General features: G+C 37.3%; 1 protein-coding gene across 4 annotated transcripts in view; it reads right to left on the bottom strand.

Annotated features, from left to right (window-relative positions):
* LOC117432401 (tumor protein p53-inducible protein 11-like) overlaps positions 1–10,864 on the bottom strand; it is a 57,198-nt gene extending 46,334 nt beyond the window's left edge. For 2 of the 4 annotated variants that reach the window (XM_059001977.1, XM_059001976.1), the window contains exons 1-2: positions 10,847–10,864; positions 7,316–7,421 (exon numbers count right to left, since the gene is read on the bottom strand). The gene's annotated coding sequence lies outside the window, so the exon portion shown is untranslated. Of the gene's footprint in view, positions 1–7,315; positions 7,439–10,846 lie in introns of those variants that run through there. The other 2 variants (XM_034054287.3, XM_059001978.1) reach the window with 2 other exon arrangements.
* Positions 10,865–13,264: the final 2,400 nt, after the last annotated feature.

Below are 13,264 nucleotides of genomic sequence, written 5' to 3' on the forward strand. Positions count from 1 at the left end.
AGTGTTACTGAACAGTTTACAACAAAACACATGATTTACTGTTGCAGTCTGTTGTGTTGCACATCTTCGCAGTATAATTTAAAAAAAAAAACAACCATTACATTTCATAGTATTATTAACATAGCCCTGATCACAAATCAGTTTTGACGAGTGTTTTCATTTGAGATATTGCCTTTACATGAACACGTCATAAACAGCCACAGTGCACAGACCAAAAACAATCACGATTATGTTGAAAATGATATAGTGAGAATACATACAAGACAGCAGCCAGTAACATTGGGTGTTTCGCTGTAAACGTTGCAGCCTGTTCTTTATTCCATGAAATGCATATCACACAGGCTTGAGTATGCTAGTAGATTGGTATAGAAGTCTAGCAAATAATAAAAGTCTTTTGTTTCAGTTGCCTTTATGGTTTATTTCTGTGTTTTTTCCAATGCCCCCGAAAGGGTTAGCTGATTTACTCAATTCACTTTAACTCTAAACTTTTGCCCAAAAATACCAGACCAATTGCACTTAATTCCTGGTCTCATAAATGACCTCAATTTTATTGGCAGATATATCTCAACATCATGAAAATAATACTAAATGAATGTTTATGAAATCCTCTTCATGATAAAACTCTTTTAAAAAGCCTTGATCAGGTTATTTGTCATATAAAATCAAATGTCTTGTTCAAAGCATGTTACCAAAATCTTCTAATTACTGTCTTCCAAGCTTTACTGTTCAGTCTGTTTCTAGTTCCCTCTCGATATATGGGCTAATTGCGACTCATCCCTCCCTGAATGTATTTTTGACCTTCCATTTTGCTTGCTCTCTGTATAAAAAGCACTCAACTCTGCTCTACTTTAAGTAACTGTTTGCTTAGAGACCCTGTCTGGGAATTACCAGTACATTTTGTTTTGCAGAGTGACACCCCAAGGGACTAACAGAGCTGTGGGCCGCCTTGACACGCCCGAGATGGATTTTAAAAGGGCCCCTTGTTGGATAGAAAGGCAGAAATGCCTGGACTGGAAAACAGAGGTTAGGCTACACCCAGGGGCTGTGTTGTGCATTCTGTAGTACAGGTGTATATATGTACGCTTGTATTCTTAAGCATATTAAAGAGCCACTAGTGCCATTCAATGAAAATGGTTCATTCGTTATATCGCTAAATATTTTTTTGTGGTGATGGGTATATCCAAAATCAACAGAAATCTGATCACAAAGTCTTGGCAGTAGTCCAGTATTGACTATATCCAATCTAACAAACGTGGTATGAGGTGTGCAAATATTTAAATAGGTCACAGGTTTTGTGCTACTTCGAATGAACCTCCATAAATCAGATTAAATGGCTTCCGTAACCTCACAGATGTCAAAAGCTTAGATTTTCTCAAAGGACCCGATTATTTTATTACACATACAGTCAGAAAAATGTCTAGGCTGCCTATTATTGGTTGTAGCTACATTGGAAAAAACAGTTTATCACAAGTGATGTCATCAGAGAAAACAGATGCCAACTTGAGAGCAAGCAGGACCCCACGTGCACCCTGGAAACAGGAAGTCACTTCTGAAATATGGGCTCAGTGCTAAGATTCTTCTCCTGGTTATGTTGCGTTGCTGATGTTGGCTGGGGGCCCACAAGGCTGCATTGGCGTGCCTGTGGTTGTGATGCTTCAGGGACCCCTACTGGTCAGGTGCCCCACAAGTCCAGGCAGAGAACTCCCAGGCTGGGCCCTAGGTCTCCAGGGTTCAGTAGCTTCGTAACATCAATTGCTTAGGCTTGACAGGTAAACAGATGCGATTGGCTTGACAGCAGAAATGGAGGCCGCCTTTGAGCTTTAGTTGCCCTCTTTGGTGAATTTTTTTTTTTTAATTCAGTAGAAAATCCAGGCTAATGAATATTCACCAACAACATTATCACTGACCCTTTTGGATATGTAGTGTTTTCTAATACAGTGCTTCCTGTGCTGTAGGCCAGTTTTACGCCAATGGTCCAACTGCAGCTCAAGCTGCAAAGCTTTGTTTATTTTGTATCCATGGTGCTAAACTAGAAAAACTGCACAGTAAACTAGAACAAGGAATATAAAAATATAATAAAAAACTAAAATATGTTGCTCGCAATGCAATGATTCTTCTCTTTCTATTAAGTAGTCTCGAGTCATCACTCCAGTCCAACGTGTGTATTTTTGAGAGATGTTAATGCCAACGGCTTGGCGTAATCTAATTATCACAGTCACCTGAGTAAAGGTTTCTTAATTTCTGATACAGCTACGCAAATAATGTTTTACACTTTTCATTTTAATAGTTGTGAGTGGGCTTCTCTAATCTGAAACTGTGGGCAGTGTGCCAAGAAGCACAGTCGTTGAGCCTTTCAAAAATGTTAGATCTGCAAGAATGTGTTGTCATATTTCACTCCAGGAAATGTTTACCCATAACATACTGAACTGCAAAAAAAAAAAAAAAAATAGTAATAATACTACAGAGAACAAGCCTTCTGAATTAAAGGTGGAGTGCACCATATGTATTACTTCTTTAAGAAGGTAGTTACATGTTGGTAAATATCAGCTCTGGATGTGTTTCTTGTAGAACATGTATAACTTATTACTGATGAAGGGTCATGTGAATATGTAATTGTGAAAGGGGGTTGTGGGTAATCCACTGACTGACGTGGAGAGACAAAGGAAGTTAGGCCACAGGCAAAATCATAACAATGGCGACATGGAACAGAAAATACAAAGGCAAAACAAAAACACTGCAAAAAAAAAAACTACAAAACAAAAGGTTGTCTTGAAGACTGCAAGTGCTTCTCCGCTACTCAGGGATGTCCAGCTGACACACCCACCTCGCTACACTTTGGGATCTAAAAATCCCTAAACTCATCCCTGTTCCGTTTACTAATTAAGACCCCGACCCCGGTTCCACTTAGTGGTCAGCGGTTTTGATTTCTTCGGTTTGGTTGTCCAGGGTAGCGTGGACAATCCTGTTCTTGGCCGCAGCCTCGTGTGTCAGCATTCTCCTTATATGGCGAGACACTCTGCCGGGATACGCCCACAAAGCCAGTCAAGAAAGCCGATTCCCTGCAAACAAACTCAGCTGGCAGAACGTCACAGGCAAAGCATCTTGCTCTCCGACTGTTTACCAACACACGAACGAAAAAAATTAAATAAATACATGTTCATTCCCACGTGCAGGCCCTCAGCACTGCTACAGTAATACTACTTAATTTGAGCTCTATACAGTTGTTCGTTTCCTGTTTTGTAAGATTAACAAAGTTTTATCCTTTAAAAAACTAGGAGTTGATTAAAGACTTGAGTAAACAGTCCAATAACATGCTCATGTATCTAGAAACCTAAGGACCGACAAACTATACTTCATCTGCCACAGTGTCAGGGGATGCAGAATGCAGAAAGGATACTGGGACACATTTATGAAGGTCTTTACACCAAAATACAATGTTCGAGTTCTTAAATTAATCTTACAAGTTGTTTGTCACTTGGTAAGATTAACAGTTATATTTCAATTAAACAAACAATTGCATTTTAGTGTAAACCATGATAAATCAGGCCCATGGTAATGTAAATAATAGATGTGTTAAGGTAAATATGAGACACATGCTTAATGTAAATCAAAGTTATACAAAAATGTATTCAGAAAAAACAATGAGATGAAAGATTGTAAAGAAACTGTCTGACCCAATGCACTGCAAATCAGTATTTAAGCCATTCACTTTTCCTGTGTGTTTCGCTATTCCCCACATTTCACAGGTAAAAATGGGACACAGCTAGTGATTGTGAAAAAAGAGTTCTGTAACAGATTAATCAATGGCTGATACAAGATACTGTAAATCATACCCAACAGTAACTATTATGAAATGTTGATGAAAACTAATCGTAGGGGAGGGAGAGAAGTCAGCATTGCCGAAATGCAACACGGTGGCAACACTTTAATGTTTTTCACATGCAGATAAAGAAGCATTCTCAGAAATCACCATGGAAACAGATGTGTAATAACGTGTGACTTTCCCTGTTTCCTGGTAACTAAAGCTCTGTGAAACTTTGATTCCCTTCTTCTGCAGGGAAGCATAATTTTTCATCTCCAGCTTTGAAAACAGATCACAGCCAACCACGGTGTGCGTGTGTGTGAGTGGGTGAGTGTGAATCAGTGTGTGTGTGTGTGTGTGATGTACTGTATTTAGCAAATCATTTATACATCTGCCAATGCATGTTGTGTAGGTTTACCCAGCACAGTAAATACAGAGCAACTGAAAATATTTTGAGCTTTAAAATGCTGGTGAACTAGAAGAAAGAACTACGCTTGCAAATTACAGTGCATCATAAAGTCTGAATTGTGTGTCAGAGTTAAGGTTATCAAGCCTGAGGAAGTTTATACTATTTGCTTATTTCACAGTGCTTATTCGAAAATGCCTTTTGTAGAGGCATTTTTCTTAAGAGGCTTGCTGCATCTTATTGGAAGGACTTGCCCTTAGCCCTAAAAAGCATTGGTTTGTTGGAAAATTAAACACATGGGACTGATATTGTGGTCTTCTGAAAAACTATGATAGTCCAATTAATATAATGCTGTGACAAACATGGATTGTTCACATTTTAATTTGTTCAACATGCCGATGAACATTCAGTATTCAATAATATGTTCAATTTCAATTAGCTAATAAAAACAGATCACTACATTACTGAAGAGGTCCATCTGAAGAATACAGTTAAACCATTATCAAATCCAATTGCATCAACTTTATAAACGTCTATTTTAATGCAGTAGCAGATCTTAACAACAACTGTATTTCTGTTGAACATTACCATATGTTGTTAGTATATTGTATATATTCCAATATATTTCTAAGAAACACAAATAATACATTTAAAATAATATATGAACACTCGTCTAGTAAAAACAACAATACCTGTGCTGAAACCCAGCACACTGGGTTCCATAGTTGTCACTATGAATAATGGTTTTAAAAAGCAACTCTTCAACATTAGCATAACAGACCACCTTTTGAGTCCTGTTGGTTTGTTCTGCACTTTGAAACATAAATGATCACTTCTTATTATTGGTAATGACTTATTCTGTCAACTTTCTCCTTCTTTCTTCGGCCAGTGATAACTCATGAACAACTTGATGGAATGGATAAACACCTATTGATTTAGGCTTGATAGGTAAGTGTGGGGCAGTACTATTATACAGTTCTAATCAGCAGTACAGATACAACAGCATGAAACTCACTCATTCACACCATGTAAAGATAGAGATCAACTCTTGACTAATCACAGGCAGAAAAGAAAGCTGAAATGCCCAAGTCTGAACACAATTGGATGGGCACCAACACCACATTTGCTGCCAAAATAACAGCTTTATCAACTATCTTTTTCATATCTTACTTATAATAATCTTCAAAAACCGGATCTGTCAGGGTCTTTACACCAAAGTGAAATGTGCATTCATTTGTGGACAGGAAAATCCAACTATCAATGTTTCAGCGCCGACTAGTATAAATCTATTTACCGCTTCATTGTATCCTAGACTAATACAAAGAAAGCTCTTCTGTTGCATTTTAAAAAAAAAATTAATTAATTAATTGGACAGTTTTCCGCAGATCTGTGACATTTCCTGATACACACTTGCATGTTTTGGGGTTGTGTTTTTTTTTGTGCCAATCATAGCTGCAATGTAAATATGACATATTGTTTAGTTATTGTAACACACTTTTTTGGCTGTACTTTCTCAGATCAATTCCCTTCTGTTAGTTTGAGATAAATATGCATCCAAAGAGATTAATATTCTTTTCTCCGTATTGAATAAGCTGCAAGCAGCAGTAGGAGCAGCAGAATGACAACTTACTGGAAATCAGGTTTCAAAGGGGGGAGAGAGCTTATGTCCCAACAGCTGAAAGTATATTGTCCCAATTCTAATTTAAAATCTATTTCTCAATGTTTTGTGTTAGTGCCAATACAGAGACAATTCAACCAGAGAACCAAAAATTCAATTTGTGGAATTTTAATAAAAACGTGTACTTTAATAAATGTAGTATTGGTTGTTTTGTTTGGGCGACCAAACCTCACGTACCGTTTGTTTAGGGTTAATCTGAAAAACAAACATTGAGCGCCGTATATGTTGTTTTCACCAAAGCACTTATTGCTACTAGGAATCAAAGCTAAAAAAAAAAAGATTAAAGCGTCGAAACACACGTTGAAAGGTGTCAACGTCACAGTAAAAACGTGCTGAAAGTATTTTGTATGAAAAGAACTCCATTCAGCTTCTAGGTCAATCAAGCTACGTTGGCATTTTTGACCAGACTCTTGCCTAACGCTTTGTGTTGCGGGTTTGTACTGGACACTGACCGCAGTAGGTGCGCTTTCCGCCCATAAATACCAGATTTAGCTAAATAAACAAATAAAGGATCTTATTCGAAAGGCTGCACCGACGTAAATGTGTTAGTAAACCCTCTATGACGGACGGGATGTAGATTCAGTGTCCTGCAAACATACAGGGCTTGTGTTAAAAGCAATTATTCGCCTATTCAGTCAATTAAGCACCGATAGCTGGATGAATATCCCAGTGCAGCTGAACGGACAGAATGTCTTCAGTCTTCTGCTTAAGATAGGAATTGTGTTCCAGTTTTGCTTCTGGAGCAGCCGACTACAATTAATGACATATAAACTATGGCAATTACATGAAACGCAAATTATATTGAAGGATAACTTACTGTGAAAGACCAGAAAAAGAATGCCTCATATATACATGACCTTATTTGAAGTTTTTCAGATCATTTCAACAACCTCAAGTTGACAATTAAAGATTCTCCTCGTTTGCAAGGGTTCTGATGCGGCTAAGTCACCAAGATTGATTAAAAAGGCCACTATATATTACTGATTACTGTAAGGCTTCCCATTTGAAAAATAACGTCTAAAAAGATGGTCAAACGATAATGTTAATTAGAAAACTACAATTAAACTAATGGAAAACAGCATGTAATTTAGGCAATAATACTAACTTTGTGTTTGTTTTATCCACATAATAAGCAATACATCTGTATTTTCAAACGACTCTATTCTGCTGCACACCAAAACAAATGTATAACAAAATTAAACAAAATGATCACAGGTGTAAGTGACGTGACCCGCCTGCAAAAACAAGAGATGTACAACTTCACAAGCGCATCAATGCTGATTATTAAGCACTGTTATTTCTACCGCACTTTCACAAATATACTTGATACTGTCTTTGCAAACTGCCATAAACCCTCTAAAAAGAACAACAGCAAAACAAAATCATAAAAACATAATTATTTTAGTAATGAAAAAGTATGTTTACTTACAGACTTAGCTCATACTATTGCAGCCCGCTTTCTTTCCTCTGTTTCCTCTGTTTTGGCCGGTACGTGTTTGAGGGTTGAGGTTCCTATATTTACATCGCGTGGTTTGCTTTAACAAAAAAAAAAAAAAAAACACCGTAGAGATTCTAAGTGGAAAACCCACACAATTACCGTAAAGCACAGAATAAACAAAACAAAGCATTGTTTTACCGTAATCTGCTACCTATAGACAACCATACAAAATATACTAGATATATTTTAATCGTACTGTCAGAAAACTAGGACATAGTACCAATATAGATCTTTATATTTCTATGCCAACCATAGATCATTACATACCAGCTGTAAACTATCCTTTCTTATGCTTTATTCCTTATCCTTAATTTTGTTTTGGAGTGACCTGAATTGTTGGTGGAATGTAGCATATTTTTTATCAAATTAAAAAATATAATCTATTTGGCTATTTGCATACAGTAGGTAATGATTTGTGTAAAATGAACTGCTTGCACTTAATATACAGTATACATGTTAGCACATTTTTCAATTTCATAAATTAAAAAACACACCTGGCAAAGTACCATGATATCCATTTATATGTTTTACTATGGTTTCCACTGCTATGAATTTTGCTGTGCTTTTACCATGGAATACCAAAGTAATAGTACAATTCTTAAGAAACTAAGTCAAGTAGACAAATGTTTTGGCTAGTGCCATCATCATGTAACTTTTTTAATGGACAAACCTAGTTTAGTTAATCATGGGTCCATATTATATTCATCTCCGATGAGCTCCTATATTAGTACAATAAAGTATATAATTATGCTGTAAGGAATGCATGTATTTGCACCCACGCACACATCACTGCATTCTTTATAATAAACCTGGCTTGCTTTCCTGGCACCTTACTCCACTGCGTGAAGGCATAATTGTCCATTTCCCAGCTGTTAGTGCACAATACTAAACCGCATTGCTCTCACAGCTAATTACAAAAAAAGCCCTATTATTAACTGCCATTCTTATGTTGAAATAATTATGAAAATAGCCCCACAATACTATGGTTTTATTGTCTTTTATTGTGTTTTGGAATTATGTTTTTTTTTCCCTTTTAACAGTATGTATGGATTCTGTGTCCAATAATTCACAGCTAAGAATTATTCTTTAAATATTGTAACAACGACAACCTACCCATAACAGAATGCTGTGTAATACAAGCATGAAACTTCTTTCAATAAGGTGATGCAGCTTTTACATGCTATAGAAGACATGTCAGGGAAGCTATTTCCATTGCTTTACTATTCATTTTAAGGCTAGTCTGCTTGCAAACAAGTGTGTGCTACAGATGGCAAGCATTTCATTTCTTTTTGAGCAAGCCTTGTATACAATTTAACTGTATAGTTTGATTCTGTGTTCTTTTGCCACAAGTTTCGTATTATAATGTTTGCCTATCCAACTGGCACTCAAACACAGTCCTTTAGAGCCTGAAGACACTCAGACCTGAAGTCTATGAAGGTCTGTTATACCTGGCAACACCTGGACCACAGTGTGATAAAGACATTCACTGGCTCCATGCTCTGGTGTATAAATTAATAATGGAAGGCCAACCTGTTTATAATCTGGGCTTTTTCATGTCTTTTTAGCACAGCAGCCCATCCAACCTTAAACTAGGCTCTGTATCTGTATGGAATTGCTACAGTAATTCCACTTTGGAGTCTTCTCAGCTTTCAGGAGCTAAGCAAAAATGGCCTGGTCAGTAACTGGAGGAGTGACTCCAAAGTCGGTGCATGAAGTGGTACTGGTAGCTCAGTCTTCAGTAGGAGGCACTCTTCAATGTGGATTAGAGCTCATCCATTGATTACAGCATGATGTTAGGTATTGGGATGCTTTGATAAACAGGCGCCATTCTTTTGGATGAAATGATAAACTGAGCTCCACAATAAGGATCCCCAAAAAAGAGCAGGGGTTTGAGCACCATTATCGATGAGCACGCTGTTTCAGTGATTGTTCTCCCCTCCCTCTGCAAGCAGGTTCATTCAGATCAGTGAGAATGGTTAGTAAAGCATTCGAAGGGCAGGTTGAATGAGCTCAAAACAGGAAAGACATCAAGGGTAAAAATCATAAACTGCTATTAAAATGTAACCCGTTGGAGTAATGGAGAACCAATGTAAAGTTTTTAACAAACAGAGCAAGTTTGTTTATTTATTACTATTTGATGTAAAATATATTTTCTGTGCCATATTAATATGGTTGTTATCTTATTAGCTCAGTTATAAGAAATGCTGTAAAATGTAAGTCAGCTATGAAAAGGCAGTGTTGTGGTGAAGCCTTTAACTGCTGTGGAAATAGCAGGCAGAGGTAAAAGGAGGCAGTTTAAGCACACGTGTGTATTTATTTACAGAAAACAAAAATAAAAACTGTTCACAAAATAAATGGTACCACGTCTTTAATATGAAAAGACTATATCCAATGGAGCCCAGGCAGAGCCAGCATAAAAACAGTGGTATCCTTTTTAGCAGGCAGGGCTGTAGAGTCTGGGCTGGCAGGCAATCTTCTCTGGGTGCTCCTTGCTCTGGGTTCATCTCCCTCCAAGTGCATAGACTGCTTCTTTAATACACCTGTGACTGGGCTTAATTGATTCTTAATTAATCAATTAAGTCCCAGCCACAGTCTGCACCAGTGGTGCAGCCAGAATTTTGTTTTGGGGATGGATGGAGATTTTTTTGATGATGGTTAATAACACTGGCATAGCAAGGATGGATCAAGATTTTTCCACATGTCTGATATTTTTTATTGTCCCACATAGTTGAATAATTCATTTTGGGCGGGGGGGGGGGGGGGTTCAAACCCCTAAAACCACTCCCCTAGCTATGCCACTGGTCTGCACGTGTATTTGGCAGGGATAGTTTTTTGGCAGGGGGTTTGAACCCCCCCCCCCCATCCCTGCCAAACTGAAACACCAACAAATACAACAGGAGCTTGCACCCTATCATACAGCATAACACAAATATTTGTTCCCTGAGCTGTAACAGACCTTGAAATTGATATTCATAAACTTTCTACTACAAGAAGCTGGTTTAAACAGACACTTAGTGTGCATACATTCACAGAAGAAGCTGGGAAAGGAGTATTTGCAACATATGTATATTTGTTAATACACAAATGTACATGATTAAAAAAAATGGACCGCAAGAAAAATACAGTTGTAGAGCATCTTTTTCGTAGAAATGAATGGCAGGGAAACAGTCTTGACATGGTGTTTGCCTGTCTGAGAGAGAGAGAGAGAGAGAGAGAGAGAGAGAGAGAGAGAGAGAGAGAGAGAGAGAGAGAGAGAGAGAGAGAGAGAGAGAGAGAGAAGAGAGAGAGAGAGAAACCTGTTCTGAGTCTCTTTTCTGCCTCCTGACCAGAAAGACGAGTTGTTTACTCAAGAATTGACTGTTTGAATTACCCACAAACAACCTGGAAAAGGTACTGTAGTATTAACTGTGGATATAGCTCATTACCATAATTCCATGTAGGTTAAAGAAAGTTCTGACTTACTTTCAGGGAGTCTTGCACATCCAATGTCATTTCATCTGAAAAATAAATTTGTCAATTACGATCTAGTATGAGTTGTGAAGGTTCTTAGTAAGTTTCATCAAAATGTTACAATGGTTTCTTTAGATCTAAAGCTGTATGTCATTATTATTATTAATTTCTTAGCAGACACCCTTATCCAGGGCGACATACAATTGTTACAAGATATCACATTATTTTTTACACATTATTTTTACATACAATTACCCATTTATACAGTTGGGTTTTTACTGGAGTAATCTAGGTAAAGTACCTTGCTTAAGGGTACAGCAGCAGTGTCCCCCACCTGGGATTGAACCCACAAACCTCCGGTCAAGAGTCCAGAGCCCTAACCACTACTCCACACTGCTGCCATAACATATGTATGTAGATACCTTATGTACATACAGAAGTATGCCTGCCTCCAATAAATAATATAAATAGAAATGATCGCTATCAATCAAATACAATTAAATCAAAAACATGTTTTGTGGTTTAATAACTCCATCAAAATCCAATGACATACATTTATTAAAATACATTCTGTGTAGCTTAATCAGTAATGCCTAATGCCACCCCAGGGATGGAAATAAACACTCCCATTGCATAGCAGTTGGATCCATTCCTGTTTTTACTATGAGTTTAATAAGACTCCCCTGAACTTGTTTCCTATGCACTGTGGTTAAACAAGTATGTAGTAAAACTAGGAATGGATAAAACTGCTATGCAATTGGAGTCTTATTTCCATCTCTGCACCCCTATTACGGTTGCATGCTATTGGTCCTTTAACTGGCCTTAATAGCAAGGTCTTGCTGTGTACAATATTTTTCAAGAATCTCAAAGTACTCATATGCTTTTGTAATTAGCTGAACTGCAGTATTACTGGCAGCACAACAGTAGTCTTTGGTCCCATTTCCTCTTGGATGTAATTTAGTCTGACATCAGAATGCATCTGGAACAAGGTGTTTTTTTTTAGCTGAAATTGCCTGGGGCATTGGAACATCCTTATGCACAGGCCGGCTGTTAATCAATTTTCACAAAACACAGCACTGTTTAATAGACAAATGAGAATGGATAAGAAGAGACATATGTGTCATCTAAAAGGATGTTTGTTTACTTGGAAAGGCTGTTGCTTATTATCAGATTGCTTGTTGTGATTCGTTGCTGATGAAAAGAATGCAAAAACATCCCTTGCAGATGCAGAAGACACCTAAACTACACTTACCAGTTACTTTGGGTTCCCTTAGCAAATGCTCTTCAATGGCAATGCCAAAGTGGCCCTGCAATGGTTCTGTAACAATGGTTAAATGAGTCATTGGTGAAGTCAAAAGTACATTTGGTGTTGATATTGCTGGTCATGCAATGGTCTGTTAATGGACCTGCAAACAAACCACAGTTTAAAACCACCCAGTAGTAATCATAAATGAAAATATAAATCCTACCTCTCAATGAAGCCTGTCATGGGTGTCTCCTCCCCACCTCACCGAAAGCCTTTTCTAGTAATAGTTGAGGCTTGGCTATCTCTATCCAACAGAATACCAATGAGAAATGCAATGATTTATCCCATGGTTAGTAATGGTTATATTACAGCTGCAGTCTTTTAGGTTGCCTCTTTAAATGTAATTGTACATAAATATATTCTGCCATGTTACATGAGTTAATATAAGCTCAAACAAACCTAGATTTACCAGGTTTAAATTAGATTGATTTTTCCATCTAACAGTCTCAGTACAGTTAAAATCACAAAAGAGGAAAAATTGCAAATTGATTCTTTCTTTTGATTTTACGCATTACTTTGATCACACAACATGGCGTGAGTTTGCTAGTGAATGCCATGTTCACAAAATGTGATGAAACACATTATCACTTGTCAAACCAGGCAGTTTGTTGTGGTGATTGAAAGTCCTCTATTCTCAAACAGGTTTTGTTTGATATATTTTCCTGTAAAATTTCACTGTTTGTGTGTTAATTAACAGCTGTTTGATGCTGTTGTAATCAATATTCATTTGAAGCTTGTAATCGGTTTGCTTTGCACATTGGTTACTTTGGAGTCCTGCCAGTGCAAAACTGATAAACTGATTAAATGCATTTGTCTTTCATCTCTTGAGGCCTGGGTTAGAATTCAGTTTAAGCCAGAAGACCAGAAGAATTTGGTAGTCTACCTCAGGTACAGTAGACAATCGAAAAGGAACATTCAAATGGGAAATGTGTATCTACATGAACTTCCAGTAGGTAAGTACATTTTCAAACTAAAATAATGCAATTTTCATTTAGTTTGCATCAGAACAAAGTGTGCCTCTATTTTTTTGGTCAAGGTAACAAAAACATTATAAATGTTATAAAACTAATATTAAACTACTTGTTTATTTGACTCAGGGGTGCAACTTTGGTGCCAGCAACATT

The sequence above is a fragment of the Acipenser ruthenus genome, chromosome 27 (genome assembly GCF_902713425.1).
Source record: "Acipenser ruthenus chromosome 27, fAciRut3.2 maternal haplotype, whole genome shotgun sequence".
NCBI classification, from domain to species: domain Eukaryota; kingdom Metazoa; phylum Chordata; class Actinopteri; order Acipenseriformes; family Acipenseridae; genus Acipenser; species Acipenser ruthenus.